We start from the raw sequence: 26,914 nt of genomic DNA, 5'->3' as shown, positions 1-26,914 counted from the left end.
ACCCTATGAACTGTAGCCCACCAGGCTCCTCTGTCCATGGGTTTCTCCAGGCAAGAATCCTGGAATGGGTTGCCATTTCTTCCTCCAGGGGATCTGCCCAACCCAGTGATCAAACCCACATCTCCTGAGTCTACTGCATTGGCGGGTGGGTGGATTCTTTACCACTGAGCCACCTGGGAAGCCCCAAAGAGCCCTTAGATGATTCCAGTGGGCAGGCAAGGTTGAGAGTCAGACCCAGTCTGTACGGACGGTCAGCACCATGGCTTTCCCTCCTAATGCAGGAAAGGAAAAGGAGATCAAGGACTCCGGTGTGGTCTGGCTGCTTTGCGGTACTAATGAGCTTAAGGAAAGGAAATGGCAAGCTTGACCTTTTAAATTCTTGGCTTAAGAGGACCAGGCTGCTCCTCAGAAAGACTTCCTAAGTGAATCTCTTAACTCCTGCAGCCGTGGGGCTGATGCAGCTGAAGCCAGATTCTGCAGGTTGTTGGATTACATACGTTGAAATCACAACCTTGCCAGGTCTTATGGGAAAAACCAAGAGATTAAGGAGGAATCCTAATGGGCAAAGGGGCTTTGGGATATATTTGAGGATGCTGAATGCCCAGGCCCTGCTAAATCTCACTGGCTGGCAGAGGCAGCCCCTCTTTCTCTGTTTAATGAGGCTGGTTTTGTCTTACTTGGAAACTGTAAAAGCCTCACTTGCAGCAGTCAATATGCCATGATGCCTCAGACACAAAATTAGAGGGACAACACAAAATCTGACCCCAGAGGAGAAAACTCACAAAAATTGCAAACATTTACTAGTTTATGAAGCACAAACTTCGAAAATATGTATAGAGTAGGATTCTAAAGATCCTAAACCAGAGAAGAAGGAACACAGTTTTTAGAATTGGGTTGATTTTTTTTTTTTGCCCCACTGCATGGCTTGCAGGATCTTAGCTCCCAACCAGGGATTGAACCTGGCCTTCAGCAGTGAAAGCATAGAGTCCTAACCAATGGACTGCCAGGCGGAATTCCCTGGGCTGAATTTTTTAATATGGATTCAGAGATTCCAAACTCAGTGTGCTAACTCCAGCAGTTAGGAATGATTTTTTTTTTTTTTTTTTTAAGGAATGATTTTTATCTCTTTCCTTAATTTGTTAAAACCTGGATTCAGGAGTGGTGCACAACAAATGAAGCTGTAATATGAGAAATCCTATTGTATAACACAGAAAAAGAAATCCAAAGACTTAGACAGGAATGTTAAAGGGGATTTATCATGTAAAATCCATTCCCTCACCCCTAAATAATTCCCCCAAGAGGGCCTAGGGGAAACGTCCTTCACTGAGACACTGAGAAATATACAGGTGAGAGAAGCACATCATTCTTTAAAAAGGCTGTACTGACTTTTCTCTGCACTCAGGAATGAAGATGGACAGGCTGCTATCGAAATGGGCTTCCTGATTTCCATAGCAATGATGGATACCAGCAAGGGAGACCAGAGGCAGCAGCTGACCACCAGAGGCAAAGTGGGTTTGGTTACCTTAAAAGGCAACAAGGTCAGTGTAATTATCAGAATGGTCTGACTTTCAGGAATCTTTGGCAGTAATTACCTGGTCACACGGTTCCAGTTCTGAAATAATTGGGCAGTCTATTAAAACCATCTTTTTTTTTTGTCATAAATGTGTCTATAAGAAATTCACTTCTAAACAGAGTGAAGTAAGTCAGAAAGAGAAAGGTAAATATGGTATATTAATGCATATATATGGAATCTAGAAAGATGTTATTGCAGGGCAGCAAAGGAGACACAGATATAAAGAACAGACTTTGGACATAGTGGAAGAAGGAGAGGGTGGGATGATTTGAGGGAAGAGCATTGAAACATATACATTACCATATGTAAAATAGATAGTAGCCAGTGGTAGTTTGCTGTATAAAGCAGGGAACCCAAAGCCAGTGCTCTGTGACAACCTAGAGTGGTAGAACAGGGAGGGAGGGGACAGGGGGGTTCAAGAGGCAGGGGACATATGTATACCTCTATGGCTGATCCATGTTGATGTATGGCAAAAACCATCACGATATTGTAAAGTAATTATTATCTAATTAAAAATAAAAATTTTTAAAAAAAAATTCACTTCAAATCAAGGACATAAAAATATTAGAAATTTTGCAAAATTTTACAATGTCCTGAACTTGGAAATAATCTATATGCCCAACAATAGGGACTTGGTTGAATACATTTTTGAACAATTGCTTAATGGATTATTAAATCTAATGGGTTGTTAAATCTATTTAGAATATTGACGTGAAAAATTTTTCTACAGATAAATATATCAAATTTTTAAAAATCAAGGGTATAAAAAGTAAAAGAATGAAAAAAAGAAGATATGTAATGGAATATCAACCAAGAGAAAGCAGAAGTGGCAGTATAAATATAAGATACAGTAGACTTCAGAGCAAAGAAAACTGCCAGAGATAGAGACACTATATAATGATATGAATTCAATCCACCAGGAAGACACAACAATCCCAATGTGTATGCACTGAACAACAGAGTTGTAAAACATGTGAAGTAAAAAAATCGATTGAAATGAAAGAAGAGACAGAAAAATCTACAATTACAGTTGGAGATTTCAACACCTCTTTCTTACTAACTGATAGAATAACTAGACAGAAAATCAGCAAAGCTAAAGAGGAACTCAAAAACACTATCAACCAATAAGACTTCACTGTCATTTATAAAACAGTTCACCACCACCAACAGCAGAATACACCTTCTTTTCAAGTGCCCACTGGACATATACTGAGACAGGCTATATCCTAGGCCACAGAACTAACCTCAGAAAATTTAAAAGAATTTAAATCATATAGAATGTTTTCTTTGACCACAATGGAATCAAACTAGAAAACAACAACATAAAGATAAGAGAAAAATCTCCAAACACTTGGAAATTAAATGCCACACTTTTAAGTAACCCATGGGTCAAAGAAGTCTCAAAGAAAATTTAAAACCACAATGAACTGAATGAAAATTAAAATACATTATCTCAAAAATGGTAGGATACAGATGAAGCAATGTTGAGAGGGAAATTTATGCTCAGCTCCCATTTCGAGAATACAGAAAAAGAACAGCAAAATAAACCATAAGCAAGCAGAAAGAAGGAAATTTAAAAGGAAGATATTTTGAAAACAGTGACACTGAAAATAGAAAAGCAATAGAGAAAACAATGAAACAAAGGACTTTTTTTTAGCTTCTCTGAGTCTTCCTTGCTACACTGGGGCTTTCCCTAGTTGCTGTGAGCAGGAGCTACTCTTCACTGCAATACACAGGCTTCTCATTGCAGTAGCTTATCCTATGGCAGAGCACTGGCTTTAAGTACACAGGCTTCAGTAGTTGCTTAGTCACCCCGTGGCATGTGGAATCCTTTCCAACCAGGTATAGAACCCATGTCTCCTGCATTAGCAGGAAGATTCTTATCCACTGGATCACCAGTGAAGTCCTAAGAACTACTTCTTTAAGGGGTTTCCCTGGTGGCTCAGTAGTAAAGAATCCACCTGCCAAAGCAGGAGACACAGGTTCGATCCTTGATCTGGGAAGATCCCACGTGCTGTGAAGCACCGAAGCCTGTAGGCCACAATGAGAAGGCTGAGCAGTGCAACTAGAGAGTAGCCCCTGCTCACCACAACTAGAGAAAGTCTGTGTGCAGCAATGAAGACCCAAAAATAAATCCATAAATAAAAAAAAAATTTTAAAGAAATATTTCTTTGAAAAGATAAACAAAATCGACAAATATCTAGCAAGACTGACAAATCAAAAGAGAGAAAAGAAACAAATTGCCAACACCAACAATGAAATGGGATTTTGTGTGTGTGTGTGTGTGTGTGTGTGTGTGTGTGTGTGTGTGTGTAGAGACAAGATTATTCTAAAATTTATATCCCACTCCAAATATTCTTGCCTGGGAAATTCCAGGGGCAGAGGAGCCTGGCGGGCTACAGTCCACAGGGTCTAAAAGACTCAGATACGACTTCACAATAACAACCCACACATTTAATACTCACAACAAAAAAATTGTTAAATAGGACTTCATCAAAATTAAAAATGTTTGCTCTATGAAAGAAGCTGTTTAGAGGATGAAAAGCAACAGACTAGGAGAAATTAGCTGCAAACCATACATCTCCCAGGTACTACTGTCTAGAACATATAAAGAATTCTCAAAACTCAACAGTAAAAAATAAACAATCTAATTAGAAAATGGATTAAAACTTGAAGAGACAGTTCCCTAAAGAGGATATACAGATGGCAAATAAGCATATGAAAAGATGTTCAATATCACTACTGGGGAAATGCAAACTAAAATCACAACAAGATATCACTACACACAAATTAGGATGACTAAAACTTTTTAAATGGACAACACCAAATGCTGGAGTGGATGTGGAAAAACTGGAACACTCATACATCGCTGGCAGGGATGGAAAACAGCACAACTTTGAAATCCAGTTTGGCAGTTTCTTAAAAATCTCACACACAATGCAGCCTTGCACTCCTGGACACTGATCTTAGAGAAACAAAAACTTTATCTTCACAAAAGGAATCTGTACTGGAAAAGCAACTTTATCCTTTTAAAAAATTTTTAAATTAATTTATCTGTAAATATTTATTTATTAGTTGTGGCACACAGGATCTTTTAGTTGAGGCATATAGGGTTTAGTTCCCCGACCAGAGAATGAAACCAGGCCCCCTGCACTGGGAGCGCAGAGTCTTAGTCATTGGAACCACCAGGGAAGTTCTGCAACTGTATTCTTTTTTTTTTTACTTTATCGACATTTATTGGGTTTCTTTGATTGCCTCTGGTCTGGCTTCAGAAGTGCTCTCTGGGTTCCTCTGGCCTTGTTTCTGGGCCGCTGCAGCTGCAGTTTTTAAGGCCCTTTTTTGCTTCTTCAGCTTTTGAACCTCTTGGTAAACCCGAATACACAGAGCCTTCTTGGTTGCCAAGCGTCGGTGGACTTTCCGGTGGTATGGAGGGGGAAAGGTGTACTCAATCCCCAGCTCCTTGCATGTCTTCTCAAAGACAGGATAGTTGGTCTTGCGGAGGTTTTTGAGCATTTTTTGCCTCTGGTCAATGCTCATCAGCAGATAGCGCTTGTGGGCTTTGTCCTTTCGATGTTTCTGCATGTGTTCTTCATAACTGCGGATCTTGACAGTCAAGGAAACAATTCGAGCCTCCAGGGAGCTGGTGTCCTTCGGGTTTTCCACGACCTTGCTCATCAACTGCTCTTTCTTGATTTTCAGCATTTCTTTCTTGTTGGCCATTTCCAAAGATAAGAGTCTTTTCACAACATCATCAACCTTCTCAATTCCAGGGACGTTCTGGTAGTCCTTCAGCAGCATGGAAGGCGGCGGGTCATCTTCTTGGCTTTGCTGGTTTCTGGGTGGCATATCCGCGGGCGGCCCGGAGGATGAGACCTCCAGGACTTGAGGGAAGGTCCCGCTGGACGGAGAGAAGCTTGGCGCACCCTCCGCTCGGAAACCCGAGGACTGGGGGCTGTGTCACTGCCTGGGTTCGAATCGAACTCAGCGCCCTCCACACCGCCCTCAGCCTGGTAACTTCTGACCCCCAAGGGTCCCGCGCCCCGGCCGCGTAGCCTTCGCGGTAGGGACTGGGTTACACGGGCACCGCCATGTTGGCCTCGGCTCGACCAATCTAACTGTATTCTTAAAATAGCTAAAAACTAGAAAAAATATAGATGTCCTTCAACAAGTTAATGGTTAAATAATAGTACCACATCCTTGTGGTGGAATACTTCTCAGATATATGCAATAGCCCAGGTGAATCTCCAAGGAATTATGCTGAGAAAAGTCAGTCCCAAATGTCACATATTGTATGATTCCATGGCTATTTCATTCTCCAAATAATACAATTATAAAAATGGGGAACAACTTAGTGATTTAGTGGTTGGGGGGAGGGGCACGGGTGTTAAGGAGGAAATGGGGCCAGAGCAAAGTGTGTAGCCATACAAAGATAACACCAGAGATCCTCCTGGTGATGGAAATGTCTTGTATCTTTACTTCATCAAGATCAAAGCCCTGTCTATGATCTATAGTACTACAGTTTTGAAAGAGGCTACCCTTGGGGAAAACTGGGTAAAGAGTGCGTGGGCTTTCTCTGTTATTTCCAACTGCATGTGTCTACAATTATCTCAAATTAAAATTTTAATTTCTTAAAAATGGGTTTGTAAAATGTTTCTCATTTATTCTCTCCAAAAATAACCTTAAGATTACTTTTTAATACTCCATCCTTACCTTAAACATAAAAGCGCTCATCACACACATACCTGAGATTTTTTTCCCCCTGAGTTCTATGTGTTATGATAGGAAAGTGCTCCTCCTCCTTATCTTAGGAGACTGGGGCGTTGCAGGGGCCCCGGGACTCGCCTGGGTGCTACCAGAAGTTCCAGAACAAACTGGAAACCAGGAGACCCAAGTGAGGGGTTCTGCGGATACAGCGGCCCTGCACCGAGCACGCACCCAGATTTGCAGAGGCCATGGGACAGGGCCAGGCGGGACAGCCCTGAGCCCTTTGGCTGCAGACACCCAGGCGCCCCCTGTTGACTCCACTGGGGACTGGGGATAGGGGAGGCAGACCCGAGGGTGTGGGGACGCAGAGGGAAGAGGAGGGCGCGGGCCGGAAGGCAGCTTCCCCACGCGGTTTGCTCGCGAAACGAGCCGAGACAGGCAGAGCAGATCTGAGAAGCAGCTCCGCCAGCTCCAGAGAGTCCTTTAAGGAGAAGTTTTGAGATTTAGGGTCCAGCTTCCTGCCCAACGGTCCTCACCCCCGCGCCGCCCGCGGCCCCACGCTCTGGCGCCTTCTCTGCGTCCTTCTCAGCACCCCCATCCGTTCCACCTTGGCTGTGGCTTTAAGGGGAATCCCACCGGGACACAAAGCTTCTTTTTGTTCTCACATTACCTCTTTGCCCCTCAGCCCCACCCACAAGGACTGCAGCCCTGGAGGAGGGCTTGGATGTGATCTGGTTTGAGTAGGGCCCGCTGGGTGCCAGGAAAGTGAATTGGCCAGGTGCCCGCTGAGGGAGCTAGGGAGGGAAGACAGCTTCCGGACCCAAGGGTGGCAGCCCCCTCACTAGACAGCCCAGCTTCAAATCCCAGGAGAACCATTCACAGACTGGGTGACCACTGGGCAGATTCCTTACCTATCAGTGCCTCAGTTTTCTTGTTCCTAAAATAGTGCTAAGGGTAGTGCCTGCTTCTTGGGGTTGTTCAGTTCAGTTCAGTCCCTCAGTGGTGTCTGACTCTTTGCAACCCCATGAACCTCAGCACGCCAGGCCTCCCTGTCCATCACCAACTCCCGGAGTCCACCCAAACTCATGTCCATTGAGTCAGTGATGCCATCCAACCATCTCATCCTCTGTTGTCCCCTTCTCCTCCTACCCTCAGTCTTTCCCAGCATCAGGGTCTTTTCCAAAGAGTCAGCTCTTCGAATCAGGTGGCCAAAGTGTCGGAGTTGCAGCTTCAACATCAGTCCTTCCAATGTTGGGGGGGGGGGGGGGGGTATTAAATGAATTAACACATGTAAAGCTTGTTGGACCCGTCTAACCTATGTTGTTGTTCAGTCCCTAGGTCTTGTCCAACTCTTTGCAACCCCATGAACTGCAGCACACCCGGCTTCCCTGTCCTTCACTATCTCCCAGAGTTTGCTCAGACTCATATCCAATCAGTTGGTGGGTGATGCCATCCAACCATCTCATCTTCTCTCACCCCCTTCTCCTCATACCCTCAGTCTTTCCCAGCATCAGGGTCTTTTCCAACAAGTCAGCTCTTTGCAGCAGGTGGCCAAAGTATTGGAGCTTCAGCTTCAGCATCAGTCCTTCCAATGAATACTCAGAGTTGATTTCCTTCAGGATTGACTGGTTTGATCTCCTTGCTGTCCAAGGGACTCTCTAGAGTCTTCTCCAGCACAGTTCGAAAGCATCAATTCTTCAGCACTCAGCCTTCTTTATAGTCCAACTATCACATCCATACATGACAACTGGAAAAACCATAGCTTTGGCTCCGTAGACTTTTGCCAGCAAAGTGATGTCTCTCCTTTTTAATATGCTGTCTAGGTTTGTCATAGCATTTCTTCCAAAGAGCAAGCTTCTTTTAATTTCGTGGCTGTGGTCACCATCCACAGTGATTTTGGAGTCCAAGAAAATAAAATCTGCCACTGTTTCCACTTTTTCCCCATCTATTTACCATGAAGTGATGGGACCAGATGCCATGATCTTAGTTTTTTGAATGTTGAATTTTAAGCCAGGTTTTTCACTCTCCTCTGTCACGCTCATCAAGAGGCTCTTTAGTTCCTCTTCTCTTTCTGCCATTAGAGTGGTGTTGTTTTTGTATCTGAGGTTGTTGATATTTCTCCCCAGCTTGTGATTCATCCAGTCCAGCATTTCACATGATATACTCTGCATATAAGTTAAATAAGCAGGATGACAATATACAGCCTTGTCATACTCCTTTCCCAATTTTGAGCCAGTCCATTATTCCATGTCCAGGTCTAACTGTAGCTTCTTGATCTGCATACAGGTTTCTCAGGAGGCAGGTAAGGTTGTCTGGTATTCCCATCTCTTGAAGAATTTTCCACAGTTTGCTGTGATCCACACAGTCAAAGCCTTTAGCATAGTCAGTGAAGCAGTAGATGTTTTTTGGAATTTCCTTGTTTTTCTATGATCCAGAAGATGTTGGCAATTTGATCCCTGATTCCTCTACCTTTTCTAAATACAGCTTTGTACATCTGCAAGTTCTTGGTTCACGTACTGCTAAAGCTTAGCTTGAAGGATTTTCAGCATTACTTTCCTAGCATGTGAAATGAGCACAGTTGTACAGTAGTTTGAGCATTCTTTGGCATTCCCTTTCTTTGGGGTTGGAATGAAAACTGACCTTTTCCAGTCCTGTGGCCACTGCTGAGTTTTCCAGATTTGCTGGCATATTGAGTGCAGCACATTAACAGCATTATCTTTTAGGACTTGAAATAGCTATGCTGGAATTCCATCACCTCCCCTAGCTTTGTTCGTAGTGATGCTTCCTAAGAGCTCATTTGACTTCACACTCCAGGATGTTGAGTGACTACACCACCATGGTTATCTGACCCCATGGACTGTAACCTTCCAGGCTCCTCTGTCCATGGGACTCTCCGGGCAAGAATACTGCAGTGGGTAGTCATTCCCTTTTCCAAGGGATCTTCCTGACCCAAGGATTGAATCCAGGTCTCCTGCATTGCAGTCACATTCTTTACCTCTGAGCCACCAGGAAAGCCCTTGTCTGGATCATTAAGACCTTTTTGTGTATATTCTTCTGTGTATTCTTGCCACGTCTTCTTAATCTCTTCTACTTCTGTTAGGTCCATAACATTTCTGTGCTTTTTTGGGCTCATCTTTGCATGAAATGTTTCCTTGGTATCTCCAGTTTTCTTGAAGAGATCTCTGGTCTTTCCCATTCTATTGTTTTCCTCTGTTTCTTTACATTGTTGACTTGAGAAGGCTTTCTTATCCCTCCTGGCTGTTCTCTGGAACTCTGCATTCAGATGGGTGTATTTTTTCCTTTCTCCACTTTTTCACTTCTCTTCTTTTCTCAGCTGTTTGGAAGGATTCCTCAGACAACCATTTTGCCTTCTTTCATTTCTTTTTCTTTGGGATGGTTTTGGCCACTGCCTCCTGTACAACGTCTAACCTAGAGTAAGTGCTGTCTAAGGCTGGATATTATTATAAGCAGGTGAGCAGTAGAATTCCCTCTTCTTCCCTTCAGTTTCCGTAATCGCCCTCCCCTGCCCTTCCCCTCTCTGTCACAATCTGCTTATGCCAACTGGCCACAAGGAATCAGAAGTGGGGCGCACCAACTCCTGCCATCTAGTGAGTCTCCTCGCTCTGGCCCAGGTCCCTCTCCCATCTCCCCACCCTGGGGAAAGTCTCAGCTCTCCTTGGTGAAGAGGGGTAAGGAGAAAGATTTTCCAACTCCGCCTGGGCTGGGTCACCCACTGGGGTGTGAAAAGCAGAGAAGTTGTAAACTCTGAATCCTTGGGACTCCCCTGGTGGTCCAGAGGTTAAGGACTTTGCACCTACTGCAGGGGCCCAGGTTCAATCCCTGAACCTAGTCAGGAATCTGAGATCCCACATGCCATTGCAAAAAAAATCCAAATCCTTGTCCCAGCCCTGTCACTACCTCTGTGACCTTGAGTCAGCCACCCTCTGGGCCTTAGTTTTTTCATGACTGAAATAAAGATATTGCTATCTTGAGGACACATTTATTAGGTGTAGACACTGGCCTGCCCTGCCCTAACTACTTCATGGGTGGTTGTAAGGATTACTTGAAATAATACAGGTGGAAGTGAGTCACGATGCTCCATAGAATTCCACACATTTCACAGTCCTGGAGTTTTAGGAGGCAGACCAGGTCACTCAGTGCCTGACTTCCACTCCTCCCACCTCCCAGCCATGTTGGCTCCAGGAGATTAGCGATTTTGGTCTGCTTTGTCCTCAGAAGTAACCAAGGTTCAAATTTGGTCTCTCAGGGTAGGAATCTTCCTTGTGGCCCTCCTGACATCTGTCCTCTGTGTGAAAACTTTAAGATAGCCTGTAAAGGACTTCCCCCATAGTCGAGTGGTTAAGAATCTGCCAGCGCATGGGACATGGGTTCGATCCCTGATCCGGGAAGATCCCACATTCGGTGGGGCAACTAAGCCCGTATGCCACAACTACTGAGCCGCACTCTAGAGCCAGAGAGCTGCAACTACTGAAGCCTGTGTGCCCTACATCCCGTGCTCTGCAACAAGAGAAGTCACTGCAATGAGGGGCCCGAGGACCACAACGAGTCAGTAGCCCCTGCTCACCACAATTACAGAAAGCCTGCGTGCATCAATGAAGACAGTGAACAGCCAAAAATAAATAAATAAATGATTTTTTTAAAGATGGCCTGTAAGTATCTGAAATCACTTTGCTGTATACCTAAAACTAACATAATATTAGAAATCAACAACTGTACTTCAATTAAAAAAAGAAAACATTTTTAAAGATAGCCTGTAAGTGACTGAAGATAGTGCCCCATTAAGGGATAGTTAGCGAGTTTGGGATGGACATGCACACATCACTATATTTAAAACAGATAGCCAATAAGGATCTACTGCATAGCACAGGGAACTCTGCTCAATGTTCTGTGGTGGCCTGGATGGGAGGGGAGTTGGGGGAGAATGGTTACATGTATATGTGTGGCGGAGTCGCTTTGCTGTTGGCCTGAAACTATCACAACTTTGTTAACTGGCTATACTCTAATATTTTAAAAAAAAAAAAAACAACTTAAAAGATAGTGCCCCCATTGGGCACTCTAGTTCCTAGAGTATTATTGCCACTGACACTGGGCTGAAATCTGCCTTCTTGTAACCTTGAAGACACAGCTCTGCCCACTAGAATTACACAGAACTCCCTTCTCAGTGAGATACTATCTGTGAAAGTGAAAGTGTTAGTTGCTCAGTCGTATCCGACTCTTTTCGACCCCATGGACTGTATCCCACCAAGCTCCTCTGTCCATTGAATTCTCTAGGCAAAAATACTGGAATGGGTTGCTATTTCCTTCTCTAGGGAATCTTCCCAACCCAGGGATTGAACGCAGTCTCCTGCATTGCAGGCAGATTCTTTATTGTCTGAGCCATCTGTGAGTGATTATTATTCTCCTAACCTATGTAGAGGGAGCCCCAAGCACTGTGTATATATTTAGCTCCACTGTTGGCCTTGGACGCACCCTGCTTGGGACTAAGCTGGGAAGGCACTGCTCTAAGAACATACAAAGAATTTGAATGAATGAATGGTTTTAGTGATCCTCAGCTCTTGGGAAGCTGCTTCTCCCAAAGGCCCTGACCAGAACATGAAGAAGTGGCTGGTGCTGCAACAGGAGGGATTTACGGTAAACTTCTAGGGATTCAATGCCCTGGGCCTAAAGCAGGCAGAGTTCCCCGCTACCCCACCCCAGACCGTAGGGTCAGCAGGTCCCTACCAAAGTAGCTGACCTTTCTCCACCAGCCAGTCCCTCAGGATCTGAAGACACTCATTTACATTGTTGACTTTCCTCCAGGCCTTTCCCACACATACCTATGTTAGAGTCCTGTTTTGTGTCCCCTGCTAGAGCTAATGATTTACACTCAAGGCCAGATGAAAGGGCTTGGGAGCCCGTGAGGGGAGGGAAGAGAGCGGGAAGAGACTTTGAAGCCACCTAGATATGGGGAATGAATTACAGTCCCTTATGGCCCAAGTCCTCCACTCCAAGCTAGTTCACTTTGCCAGACTAATATTCCTCCTTTCCTTCTTCTTCCAAAAGCCACTACAATCTCTTCCAGGAAGACTTCTTCACTCTTCCATCACTCTTCTTTTCTCTACCCCCATCACCTCACCCTACCCTCATTAATGACTAAGGCAGCATTTTTCTTTTTTTTTTTTTTTTGAGTGAAGTAAACTCAATTTTTATTCTTCTATATAATACATGGATATAAGCATAAAATCTCCTTAAAGAGCTTGCAACCCTGAGGCGATGTCCTTGGGTATATAAAGTATACAACAATAGCAAATGAAATCTGAGCTCCAGGAATGAAAATGGACTTCAAAAACATAATTTAATATTTATGCAATTGCACACATACCAATAGTATTCTATGCCTCATCTAGTCTCTGAATCCAACTACATCAACTGCCTTGCAGTTTGCACACTGGACAGCCTGACTCCCTATGTATATTTCATCATACACAATGCCTCCTTTCTAACTGAAATTTAATAAATTAACATGGGATTTACATATAGGGATTTCTATACGGTGAGTGCATTGCCAGAAAGCACAGCCAGTTTTTGACAACAGCATCTGCCCACATAAAAACTTTGGCCCCCAGAGGGAACTTAATGTTGTCTGACTATAGTAACCTTGTGGGGGAGGGTCCTTGAGGGTCCCCAGAGGGATCCTCCAGAGGTGAGGTTTTTCAGATAATCTGAGGGCTGCATCAAGGGTATGGCTGACTGAAAGAGGTGGGAGGTCACGGCAACTGCATTAAAGAACTAGCAAATGTGATGTCCTCTGTGGTCAGGATACACAAGGCATCTGCTGTGCCAATGGTGTAACAGCTGGGCTGACTGTGGAGTCTGGGGGCAGAGTAAGGCAGCATTTTTCAAACAGAGGGGTATGAGCAGAAGAGTTGTCTAACCAGCATATACATATAATTTTTTAACAAAATTAATAGGATAGGGTAAAATAAACTAAATTGGAGTGCATCCCATGTGGTAGGGGTGGATACTGTTATCCTGTTTCATGAAACTTAATGTGAAGAGAGATCTGTTTTATAAATATATATATGCATATGTATATATACATATATATATTACTGTAGATTTTAATAAAAAAAATTTAAAAGTCACAGTCTAAAGCACTTGGTTCTGTCATTTTGATGACATATATCTGGATTTGGATATATGACTCATCTGCCTTACCCATCCCTCTTTCTCTTTCCGCCTCTAATAGCATTCAAAAGAACTTTACTTTCTGCAGTAAAGGAAGTATACTCTATCTGTCCAGTATGGTGGTCACTAACTCCATACAGACTACTGAGCACTGGAAGTATAGCTAATGTGACTGAGGAAATTTATTCTTATTATATTTAATTTCGATTAATTTAAATTTAAATAGCCATAGTAGTGGCTAGTGTCTAAAGGCTACTGTATTGCACCGCGAAGTTCTTTACTGAAAGCTCCCTGTGGGCAGAGACTAGGCTGTCTTGCTCACTCTTGTACCCCTGAGACTTGGCAGAGTTCCAGCACCTGGTAAGTCACTTATAAACAGTCAGGTGTTTTTCTGTTTGAGACAGAATAAAGTGTCCCTGACCTGTAGCATTTTCCAGTTTCCATGGTATAAATAGTCCCACACTGGTCAATTTCAAGCTACTAATGGTTTAATTCTGGCAAGCAAAATTCCTAAGTTTAGCAACCAACTCTCATTAGCTGTTTTTAAATTAATTTATTTGACTGCACTGGGTCTTATTTGCAACATGCGGGGTCTAGTTCCCAGACCAGGGATGGAACCCAGCTCCCTGCAGTGGGCTCTCAGAATCTTAGCCACTGAACCACCAGGAGAGTCCCTCTCATTCGCACTAGAATGAATGAGTGAATGAACGAACAAATAAATAAGTGAATAACCTATCAAGATGGGACACTATAAGCAGAACTCTCAAGGGAAGGCTTAATAAGGAGAGTGAAAGTGTTAGTACCTCAGTCGTCTCCGACTCTGTGAGACCCCATGGACTGTAGCCCGCCAGGCTCCTCTGTCCATGGAATTCTCCAGGCAAGAATATTGGAGTGAGTTGCCATTCCCTTCTACAGGGGATCTTCCTGACCCAGGGATCAAGTAAGGGAGATTTTTTAAGTTGTCCACAGTCATTTTTTGGGAATTTCTTGGCAGTCCAGTGGTTAAGACTCTGTGCTCTCACTGCCCAGGGCTGGGTTGAATCCCTAGTCAGGGAACCAAGATCCCACAAGCCTTGTGGCATGGCCCAAAAAAACCCAAAAAAATCATTTTTCTCCCTCTGTAAACCCTCTTTGTACAAAGAAATAAAACCCATTGGGAGAATGGTTGAACTTCCTCAGTCTGTGGCCCCGCTTCACAGCCACAGACTGTTAGGAAACTTCAAAGACTTTTCAATAGGCCCCAACCTAAGCCATTCTAGCCAGAAGAAAACCCTGTGTATTACAAAAGCTATTGAATGAATATCAAAGCATGTGGGGTGAATACTAAGCTCATGTAATATAGTTATCATTTTTTTTAATTTCCAAGTACAGAAATTATACAGCCTCCCCCAGCCACGTAAATAGCCTTTGTAATGGGCTGTGCTAAAACTATAAATCTTGCTGTCTTTTAGGAATGCTCAGTGCAAATGTTTATTGGCCCCAGGCACCATTTTCCACCTCTCCTTTGAAGGGCTCGGCAGTTCTCCCCTGGGGTCAATCCTGCATTCCACACATGTTCAAGAAAGGAAGGGCAGGTTCCTACTTTTCAGATAGCCTGAACTCTCGGTGGAGACCTTAGACCTAACTGATTCAAAACAACAGAGTGCTCAAATAAAAATTCAATCAATAAAGTATGAGACAAGGATATGAGAAAGGTCATGAGCTGAATTCAAAACCAAGGAATGGCAGGGCAGTAAAACGCTACAGGCATTTGGAGCAAAGATGGTGATTGTGATTCATGCAGAAGTGGGATCTGAGGGATGCCAGGGCTTGTGCATTCCAGGTGAGAGAATGATGAGAACACAGTCCGCAAGGTCAACCATGAAAGTGACACTAACACTAGCGCATAGTGTCCTCTGGCTCCGCTGTCCATGGAATTCTCCCCCAACCCAGGGATCGAGCCCAGGTCTCCTACATTGCAGGCAGATTCTTTACCATCTAAGCCATCAGGGAAGGTGTCCTCATAGTAGGTATCAATAAACACTTGTTCCTAGTGTCCCAGAGAACCTGCATCTGCTCTTGGCTATGGCAATGGCAAGAGAGCATGGGTGGGCAAATGCCAGGTGTCAGGCAGTCAGTCCATCTCCAGGGAGATAACCTGAGGCTGGCAGGGGCATACCTTAGGGCTGAGCTGAGCCAAAAGCACAGACAAAAAGGTCTCGTCCCCGCAGCTGCTCTCTAGGATGCCAGCCCCCCAGCTGCCTCAAAATCTCAAAGGCTATCCATTGCAGTACACATCCTGCCTGCTGAACATGGCTCTGCTCAGCCAGGATCTCAAAGCCCTGCTGTCCACCTTAGTGCTCCCTTGAGCCTGCCTGGCACCAGGCCCAGCTTCTCAGAGCTCTCAGATCCCTCCATTGGCAGGGCTAAGGGTGGCTGGACCGTGACAGCCCTGGTCAAAGCAAAGTCTTTTTGGGGCCCCCTGGAGCTATCTCTCATTTGCCACCCACTCCCAGGCCTCTATCACCTCTCCTTAGCCTTTCCTAGCAACTTCTTTGGCTCGTTCAAGCTCCCACCAAGTAACAAAAAATCATCCTTAAAAGGCAGTATCATAATGTTCAAGCCCTTAACCAACAGTTTCAAATTCCAGAAAACTCTGAAGACCAGAATTTTGTTTTGTTTTGCTTGGCTGCGTGGCATGTGGGATATTAGTTCCTTGACCTGGGATCAAACCCACACTCCTTGTAGTGGAAGTGTGAAGTCTTAACCACTGAACTGCCAGGAAGTCCCTAGAAGTTGTTTGTAATTTACTTACCTGAAACCCTGACATGAGGCTGTGTCTAGGTTTTATATATCTCACCTTGGAGAAATGTTCCTACATCTCCCTGCTGAAATAGTCAAGTATCTGATTTCACGATTCCAGGGGCCATCTCAACCCCCACTGCGATTTTCCTTAAACATTATATGAACTACGTTTCCTTTCTAAAATCTAAAAGATTCTGAATTCCAGGAATCATCTGGACCTCAGGGTTGGGTTCAGTGGTTGTGGACTTGTCGTATCAGCCCAGGCTTAAATTTAGAGAGAACAGATTCCAAGCCTGAACACCTACTCCTCAGAGTTGATGATGGGCAGGGACCCCAGGAAGACAAGACAGAGTGGGGGAGACAGGGACCGCTCAGGCGGTGTCTATTTCCCAACTGAGACACAAGTGCAGTGTTTTCATACTTTAACAACTACGAAGCAGCCCAGGGACATACCTGCTGCCCAGCAGCCGTGGCCTCACCCTTTCCAGCAGTCTGGCCTTGAGCAACACCCTCAGCTCCTCACCTGGGTTTCTTCATCATTTAAGTGAACCCACCTTGGAGGAGCCCCAGGTGGGGACACAAGGAACTAAAACTGAAGGAACTCAGAGGTTAAGGACTACTTGAAATGTTCCTTCACCCAGTGAAGTCTTCCTGGACCACCCTGTACTGTTAGGCCCCTGTGGGCAAGACAATGTGTAAGTTACAGGGTGAGCTCAAGGAGAGATAGGATGTGCACACACAGTTAAAAGTGAAGATCAAAGTAAGATCTCCAGGGAGAGGAGAGTTTGGCGTGGAGAAAAGAAAGCTTGGGAGGTAAGAAAAGCGCCCTGGGCGGTGTCAGGAGACGTGGGCTGACTCACCAGGCGACTCTAATGTGGCTCTTTCCCCTCTGGGTCATTTTCCTCACTGACGAAATGGAGGTTAGCCTTCAGTGTCCTCTGAGTTCCCTTCTGCTTTCTATGATCTGAGGGCCTGTCACTTAGGAGAAGAGAAATTAGACCTGGTCTTTGTAACTCTCTGTGAGCGGTCTTCCCTTGTGGCTCAGCTGGTAAAGAATCCACCTGCGATACGGGAGGCCTGGGTTCGATCCCTGGGTTGGGAAGATCCCATGGAAAAGAGAAAGGCTATCCATTGCAGTATTCTGGCCTAGAAAATTCCATGGACTGTATAGTCCATGGGGTCGCAAAGAGGAGTCGGACATGACTGAGCTACTTTCACTTCACTTGTAACTCCCAGGGGAGCAAAGCATGCGTATCTCGGCTCACGTGAAGGACTGGGTGAGATGCTCTCCTACATGAGGGCTATCCACCTCCTTCTCACCCAAGTGAGGCAGCCTGGGGATTGGGCACTGGGCAGAGTCAGAGAAGGGGATCGTGGCACCAAAAAAGGCAAGTGAGCCACCTTGGGGCAAGTAGAGGGAGGAATGAAAATTCAAGGATCTGGGCTCCCAGCACAATTGCTAAATGCTCTCTGCCTTCCTGTAATAGCAGCTGCAAAGGGCCCAGGCCCAGATTCCCAGAGAAACAGCAGTCCAAGAGGCCAGCCAGTGGCCCCAGAAGAAGAATCCTGGAGAGACCACTGCTTCCATCCCATCTCGGGGATAGGGTCTCCCAGACCCAGTATCTGCATTCCAGTAAACAGTTCTCTTCACTGACAGTTGACCCCCAGAAGTCAACAAGGCATGGGTCTGGGGGTCAGAAGAGAGAAAGGAGATATTCTGGGGAGCCTCTGTGATTAGACTGAGCCTCTGGGATGTACCCCTGAACCCAAAGAGCTAGCCCCAAACCATCTACCACCTTACTCTTGAATTTCTGCCCTCCATTTCCCCATTCCCCAACCCCCTTTCCTGCCTCCCTCCCTGTGGACTGAGATCAGAGTGTGCCATGCAGAAGTTAGGTGGTACCAAGGAACTGAACCCTTCCCTGTAAGGTGCCAGGCCCTCTGGTCCAGAATAGTTCACCCTGTCCTATGCTACCCAGGAGGCAGGGAAGCCCCACTGTGGACAGAAGCATTCGCACAGTATAGACCCAAGGTCTGAAGAATCCCTGGATTGAGAGATGGGGGTACGTGTCTCTCCTGGCTTCCTCAGCCCCACGCCTCCTGGACCTTTACTCCAAACACTCCTGGGCCTGCTGGGACAATAGCAATGGCAGAGGCTGAGGAGTGGGGGAGATAAGAGTGCATAGGACCCTTACCTCTCTACTCTGGAACACAGTCCACACTTCGCTCCCAGAATTATCTGTAAATCCACACCTGTCCCCTATCACCACGCCCTCCCCTAACAGATACCCTCAATAGTCCCATTGTTGAAAGTATACAATCCAACCTCCTTATCCTTACATTCCAATCTCTCCCACCACCCTGTGTTTGTCTCCCTGCTTAACTCACCTGTCTCCTTCAAACTCTTTGCCTCCTCACAATGTTTCCTCAGCTGCCTCCTGCCTGCTTCTCTGTGCCGCCTACTCTTCTGTTTCCTAGTCCACACGTCCATCAAGGCTCAGCACTAAGGACACCTCCTCCCTGAAGCCTTCCCCATAGCTCTGGTACCGGATAACTGGTGCCCTCTCATTAAGACCACTCATTGAGATTGTTCTTTTATTATTTGGGGTGCCTGGTCCGATATGTTGGCTGGAACTGATTCTTTGAATGAATGTTTTTTGGCTCTATGATGGCATCTGCTCTACTCTCCAAGGAGAGAGAGGGTAGAAAAGCCCATAGCAGGGGTCAATGATCCCCAGGCCAAACCCAGGAGATGTTCATATGATGATGAAAGTGAGATGTCCCCCTCCAGGTTCAGAAGCACAGGCCCCACATAAGACAAGGAAGCCATAGAGATGCAAAGAAACCCAAAGTTGGAGGCAAGGCCTGAAGCTGAGGGCAAGGAAAGAACTTGGGAAACAAAGATTCACTCTCCCCAGGAAAGAGGATAAACTGCAGGGACTAAAGGAGGCAGAAACTAGTTCCTGGGAAAGAATGTGTTATTCATCCTAGAAGAAAGAAAATGGGAGCTTCCTGGAGGGGAGGGGGTACTGATCTTATCTGACGTTTACATTCCAGAGGGCCCTTGCTGCTGCTTCTCATCTTAATTAGAAAATACCTGAGGATCCCCGCTAAGTGCTCTGAGAAAGGAATTCAGGCACCTCTCCTGACCCCCACCCCAGGCTGGCCCCCCTCACCTCTGACCTCCAGGCTTGCTGTCTGGATAGACTGGTGGGAGCCGGGCATTATCTGCATTTCTGTGTCTTCATCCACATTGGGTGGGTCCTTTAAGCTCCTTGAGAGATAATATGAGGGGGTCTGGAAACTGTCAGGACTCCACTCCTGCAGGAAAAAAAAAAACAACAGTGCCAACCCCCACATCGCCCTTCCTTCACCACTGTGGTATAGGGTGCTGACACTTCACCCATTCATCCATCTGGCTGTCCATTCAGTCATTTATTAAGTCCTGTTATATATATGCCAGACACAGTGCTGGGGTACAGACGCTTCTGTGGCAGCCTCTGTTTTCAATAATATATGACAAAAGCTATAATCCAGCTATATACATGCTATGAGTGCATGGAGACAAAACGTTGTCTTGCAGATGTCCCAGAAGCACTGACATCTGAGCTGGTCCTTGAAGGATCCGTCCAAGATGACAAGGCGGTGGTAAGATAGGACACTGCATGTTTAGGGAAGAGCATGAGCCAAGGTCTGGACTCCATCCCTTCTTAAACAGCATCAACTGACCTTCCTTCCTCTCCTCCATCAGATTTCTTTCTCACTCTCAAACATGTCCTAGTGGTGCCCATCTTAAGACAGGCCCCCTGGACCACTGTCCCAGCATCCCCTTTCCGAGTTCTCTGCTCCTTTCCACGGGCTGTCCCCTCCGTTGCCCCCGTCCACTCCTCAGCCCACTCCAGGCTGGCCAGGCCTCCCATGAGGGCTGCACCAGTCAAGGTTCCAAGAAATTCCACGTTGTCAGAATCAGTGGATGCTTGACACTCCTTCTATTCCTTGACCTCTTAGCTTTCAGCTGCCGAACATAAACACTCTCTCCTTTTTGGAACACTCTCTCCCTCGTTTCCTTGAACCTCACTCCAGGTTCTCCTCCAGATGTAGCTTCTCAGCCTCTTTTTTCAGCTCATCCCTTTAATCTGTTCTATATGCATTGGCATGCCTCTGCATTTATTCCTGCGCATTTCTTATTCCCTTGAGTAATCTCACCCATTGCCATGACTTTAACTCCATCCTCTATGGACCAAAGGCTTCCAGTCTTAGATGTCCAGTTCAGACTTCCTTGTGAGCTCCTGACTAGTCAATGGAACTTTCTACTTGATGCCTCCTATTGAATGTCTCTTAGACATCTTGGATTTAACCTGTTCAAAACCAAATACTGAACTATTGATCTTAACTCCTCACTAGTTCCTTGTTAATTATTGTTCAGCTTAATAAGTGACACACATCCAACTGCTCACTCCCAAAACCTGTGAATCATACTTGACCTTTTCTCTCTTACCCCATCCCTCTGCACCTAATGAATTACTAAGTCTACTTCCAAAATAAATCCAAACCTATTCCCTTCTCTTCTTCTACACTTGGTATCCAGGCTGCAGCCATCTCTTCTCTGTATTACACTGTCTCCCTAAGTAAAGGCCTTCTTGGAGCCACCTATGACCCATTAGCCTTCTTTGACATGCCAGCCAGCACGGTCTTCTTTGACAATAAATCTTATGGAACTTCCCCAGCAGTACAGTGGTTAAGATTTCAGGTTTCCACTGCAAGGGGCAGGGTTCCATCTCTGGTCAAGGAACTAAGATCCCACATGCTGCTCTATGCAGCCAAAAAAGCTAAAAATATATAAATCTCATCATGTCTCTCACCTACCTGGAATCCTTCAGTGGTCTTAGAAATGTGCAAACTACGTGGTCTCTCCAGGGGCTTCCCTGGTGGCTCAGATGGTAAAGAATCCACCTGCAATGCGGGAGACCTGGGTTTGATCCCTAGGTCCGGAAGATCCCCTGGAGAAGGAAATGACAACCCACCCCAGTATCCTTGCCTGGAAAATCCCATGGACAGAGGAGCCTGGTAGGCTGCAGTCCATGGAGTTGCAAAGAGTTGGACACTACTGAGTGACTAACACGGTTTCTCCAGCCTTCAGGGACACTGAGCTTCACCCAGTTCTTCTAACCAGGCACACTTTTCCAGCCCAAGGACCTGAGAGTGACAGTCACACTTCACACACCCACGCTACTCATATGCATTGCCCCTCACTCAGCTCCCTCCTACCTCATCCTCAAGGGATCCATCAGGCTCTGGCTTCCTCTCCAGGCTCTGGTCTAGTGCTCTGGTACCATATGGTGGGAGGGAGAACGAGAGGGGAAAGGAAGAGGCATGGTGACCCAGGGGGCTCACAGCCAGGAGTGTGTGTGGGAGAAGGGGAGGGCTGAGGGCAGTGGCGGGACAGGTCCTCTGAGCTCCCTCTGAGCATTTAGCATCAAGATCTGCACCCGTTTGAATGATTCTGTTTTGTCCCTGGCACTTCATTGTTATAACGATCCGTTTTATTGAATGGTATTGTACACCAGTGGCTCCCGCGGGCCTTCGGGAAGCAGCACCCTCTTAACCTTCGACTGCCCCCTGGTGGCTTTTCAGAAGCAGATGGCAGTTCCAGCCTAACCTGGGACTACTGCGCTGTGCTCTGATTCCCTGCCTTATAGCACCACCATCTGGTCAAAGCTGTTAATAGCCGGCTTCTCCACCCGAATTCTTTTAATTCAATTAAAAGACGCTTACTCCTTGGAAGAAAAGTTATGACAAACCTAGACAGCATGTTAAAAAGCAGAGACATCACTTTGTCAATAGAGTCCAATTGGAAAAGACCCTGATGCTGGGGAAGATAAAGCATAGGAGGAGAAGGGGGCAACAACAAATGAGATGCTTGGATGGCATCACCAACTCAATGGACATGAGTTTGAGCAAATTCCGGGAGATAGTGAAGGACAGGGAAGCCAGATGTGCTGCAGTCCATGGGGTAACAAAGAGTCCGACACAACTGAGCGACTGAACAACAACCATCACCCACATTCACTTCCAATTTCTTTTTGAACTTCTCATTGGGCAGAGTTCATAGAATCACAGCCTCTTGGAATGCAAATGACCTCAAAGTCACATCCAGAGTTCATCTATGCTTGAAGTTCATTCCTGCAGGACCATGCAAGAAGTATGGACAGAGCGGCAAAGACCATGGTCCAGCAGTCAAGGAACTGGTAATATGCATGGCAGGTGCAGAGCCCCAATCCCTGACAGCTTCTTTGCGCCCAAGCTATCCCAGCTTTCCCGGTCCTGCCCTCCATCTTCTCCCCACCCCACCTTGGCCCCTCCTCACACACAAACACCTATCACTCTCCTTCATCCTGGGTGGAAAGTCATTGGCCTTTTACTGGGTTCTCTTCCAGATTAGCTGAGTTGCTTCCCTGGTGGCTCAGACAGGAAAGAATCCGCCTGCAAGGAGGGAAACCTGGGTTTGATCCCTGGGTTGGGAAGATCTCCTGGAGGAAGAAATGGCAACCCACTCCAGTATTCCTGCCTGGAGAATTCCCATGGACAGAGGAGCCTGGGGGGCTAAGTCCATGAGGTAGCAAAGACTCAGACACGACTGAGCGACTTTCGTTTTCACTTTCATTAACCTATTAACACAATCTTTGATCCCTATCCAGTGACTCTCACCATGGTTTAAAAAATAAATGTGGTTTTTCCTTGTACCTAAGTAAGATGTGTTCACTGTTGAGAATTAGAAAACACAGATGAGCAGAAATAAGAAAAATTTTAAACCTTCAGAATACTGCCACCTAGGGATAACTATTGTTAATACCTTGATGTGTAGCTTTCAAGGTCTTTTATTAATAGGGCTTGTGGCTATTAGGGCTTGAGCCTTGTGGCTCAGCTGGTAAAGAATCCACCTGCAATGTGGGAAAACTGGGTTCGATCCCTCGGTTGGGAAGATCCCCTGGAGAAGGGAAAGGCTACCCACTCCAGTACTCTGGCCTGGAGAATTCCATGGACTATGTATACAGTCTATGGGGTCGCAAAAAGTCAGACACCACTGAGCAACTTTCACATACTTGTTTTAAAAAATTTCACAAAAGTGAGATTGGATTGTGCCCACTGTTTTATAATCTCCTCTTCACATATCACATATATAATGGGAATTTCTTTCCCTGTCAAACATTCTTCTTCTAATAATATTTTTGAGGATTGAAGAGTATCCCCTCATTGAATGGATATAGAGCAATTTATTTAACCATTCCCCTAGTTTGGGATATTTACATTGACTTTAGTTTTCTGCTGTCATAAACTGAATTGCAACAAACATCTCTCTGATCATTTAAAAAATAACTTTGCATTGTAAATATTCCCATAGGTGGGCTGCTTACTCAGTTCCACTGTGAGGACCCCGCAGATAGAACAACCCTGCACCTTTTTCCCTCATACAGAGCCACACTTGCAGTCCCTGTGGTCCATCCCCTTCTCTCCTTCTGTATCACAGGGGCCAGTAGGCACTTCTCATCTAAATCCCACCTGTTTCAGCTCTCCACTTCTCCAGGACTCCCTTGTTTATTTTTCTGACTTGGGACATAAGTCAGTATCCACCTATGAATTAAAAGTAAGGTGATATTTTCACTATGGTATAGTGGAAAGAGCTTTGAAGTCAGCCCAGACCTAAGCCTGAATTGTTTATTAGTTGTGGGTGTTGTAGGCTGTCAGCCCACCCCATGGACAGACGGACCTATCTCAGAAAAGGAAACTGAGGGCTTCCCTGGTGGTCCAGGGGTAAAGAATTTGCCTGCCAATGCAGGAGACACAAGTTCGATCTCTAGTCCGGGAAGATCCCACATGCTGGGGAGCAACTAAACCTGAGCACTACAACTATTGAGCTTGTGCTCTAGAGCCCAGGAACCACAAGGAAAGCCACTGCAATGAGAAGCCTGGGAACCGCAACTAGAGAAAAGCCCACCCAGCAGTGAAGACCCGACACAGCCAAAATAAATAAATAAATAAAATTTTTTAAAAGGTGCTTCCTGCCTAGCTCACAGGATTGACATGAGTTAAAAAAAGAAAGAAAGAAGACTGATAGTGAACACCTCTAGTCAGGGCACGCCCTCCTGGTCTTCCACGGACTGCACAGCGCTCTGTGACTTACACCCCTTTACAGACGTGCCTCTCCGAACTCTGCAGCATTTGAATTTGAGACCCAAGAGGATATTATCCCATTTGGTCTTTAACAAGGACCTTGTAAGGAGAGCAAGGCTATGGGAACTGTCCACCCTGAATTAGGCATCAAGGGGGCTTTTTGTCAGTGGAGAATTTTTAAAAAATAAAACTGCCTGTTTTTTCTTATTTTCATGTGTAGACAATTCTTCTTTTTTTTTTTCTTCTTGAAAAATATGGAACGTTTCACAAATTTGCGTGTCATCCTTGCGCAGGGGCCATGCTAATCTTCTCTGTATCGTTCCAATTTTAGTATATGTGCTGCCGAAGCGAGCACATGTGTAGACAATTCTAAACAAGGTCAGTAAGGAAATTCCCAGGTGGTATGGTGGTTAGGGCTCCTTGCTCTTACTGCCAGGGGCCCCTGGTTTCATCCCTGGTCGGGGAACTATTAATAAGAATCTGCAAGTCATGCCGCCTGGACCAAAAGTAAAAAAATAAGGTCAATGATCAAATATTTCATAAGAAAATCTTTTGTTGGTTCAACTGCTAAATGATTGCCATGATGACTGTTGAGTTTTGATAATAAATGTGTAAACTTCAAATGAACACTTTCATTACTTATCTATCAATAAACATAATATTCTTTACCCAGCGAATACCCTGTTCATCTTGAGAGAAGTTTGTAACAGTTCAGAATTCTCCAAGCCTTTGGATGAAGCACAAGCTGGAATCAAGATTGCCGGGAGAAATATCAATAACCTCAAATATGCAGATGACACCAAACTTATGGCAGAAAGCGAGGAGCCTCTTGATAAAAGTGAAAGAGGAGAGTGAAAAAATAGGTTTAAAACTCAACATTCAATAAATGAAGATCATGGCATCCAGTCCCATCACTTTATGGGAAATAGATGGGGAAACAATGGAAACAGTAAGAGACTTTATTTTGGGGGGCTCCCAAATCACTGCAGATGGTGACTGCAGCTATGAAATTAAGACGCTTACTCCTTGGAAGAAAAGTTATGACCAACCTAGATAGCATATTAAAAAGCAGAGACATTACTTTGCCAACAAAGTTCCGTCTAGTCAAGGCTACGGTTTTTCCAGTAGTTATGTGTGGATGTGAGATTTGGACATAAAGAAAGCTGAGCCCTGAAGAACGGATGCTTTTGACCTGTGGTGTTGGAGAAGACTCTTGAGAGTCCCTTGGACTGCAAGGAGATCCAACCAGTCCATCCTAAAGGAAATCAGTCCTGAATATTCATTGGAAGGACTGATGCTGAAGCTGAAACTCCAATACTTTGGCCACCTGATATGAAGAACCGACTCATTGGAAAAGACCCTGATTCTGGGAAAGATTGAAGGCAGGAGGAGAAGGGGACGACAGAGGATAAGATGGTTGGATGGCATCACCAACTTGAAGAACAAGAGTTTGAGCAAGCTAGGGGAGTTGGTGATGGACAGGGAAACCTGGCATGCTGCAGTGCATGGGGTCACAAAGAGTTGGACATGACTGAGCGACTGAACTAACTTGCCCAGCCTTTGTGAGAATACATCTTCTGGGTTTATTTAGACGGTAGATGAGAAATAGACAATAACCACACACAGTAATTATTAAGAAGACTGGGGGCAGGAGGAGAAGGGGACGACAGAGGATGAGATGGTTGGATGGCATCACCTACTCGATGGACATGGGTTTGAGTGGACTCCGGGAGTTGGTGATGGACAGGAAGGCCTGGTGTGCTGTGGTTCATGGGGTCACAAAGAGTCGGACACGACTGAGTGACTGAACTGAACTGAACTGACTGAATATATATATATGTAAAATTGTCTGTACCAATTTTACATGCTTCCTATAGTGGAAGCATGAGTCTTAACCACTAGACTGCCAGGGAAATCCCTTAAATAATATTTTTAAATTTCTAATTGTTCTGAAGCTAAAAAGTGAATCAAGAAAAAAAATGATTCTTTCTAAAAATAATTTTGTCCTGTAGAGGAAGGAGGGTTCAAGTATGCCACTGGAGAAAGACACAGTTTTTTTGCTTTTTTTTTTAGATATATTTATTTACTGGCCTGAGGCTTCCCAGGCAGGCTAGTGGTAAAGAGCCCACCTGCCAATGCAGAAGACACAAGGGACTGGGGTTCAATCCCCAGGTCAGGAAGATCCCCTGGAGGAGGGCGTGGCAACCCACTCCAGTATTCTTTCCTGGAGAATCCCATGGACAGAGGAGCCTGGCAGGCTACAGTCCACAGGGTCAAAAAGAGGTGGACATGACTGAAGTTACTTAGCACTCATTCACATTTATTGGCTAATTAGAATTATTATGAGCTAATAATTTACTTCTTGGTAAATTAGCATTGTTATTGAATTAATAACATTTGCCCTTCAATTACTGTATCAGTCAGAGTTCTCCAGAGAAACAGAACCAATAGGAAATATAGAGAGACACATAAGACAAGATTTATTTATTTATA

At 45.2% G+C, this 26,914-nt stretch overlaps 1 non-coding gene and 1 pseudogene across 1 annotated transcript; both read right to left on the bottom strand.

Annotated features, from left to right (window-relative positions):
• Window positions 1-4,786: 4,786 nt before the first annotated feature.
• Window positions 4,787-5,645, bottom strand: LOC133042818 (small ribosomal subunit protein uS15m-like; annotated as a pseudogene).
• Window positions 5,646-24,669: 19,024 nt separating this feature from the next.
• On the bottom strand, window positions 24,670-24,776 carry LOC133049459 (U6 spliceosomal RNA). The gene has a single exon (XR_009691325.1). It is a non-coding gene; the product is annotated as a U6 spliceosomal RNA (small nuclear RNA).
• Window positions 24,777-26,914: the final 2,138 nt, after the last annotated feature.

This window comes from Dama dama, chromosome 3, assembly GCF_033118175.1.
Source record: "Dama dama isolate Ldn47 chromosome 3, ASM3311817v1, whole genome shotgun sequence".
Lineage (NCBI taxonomy): Eukaryota > Metazoa > Chordata > Mammalia > Artiodactyla > Cervidae > Dama > Dama dama.
The sequence above is the reverse complement of the archived record's forward strand: the minus strand, read 5'-3'. Positions and strand labels throughout refer to the sequence as shown.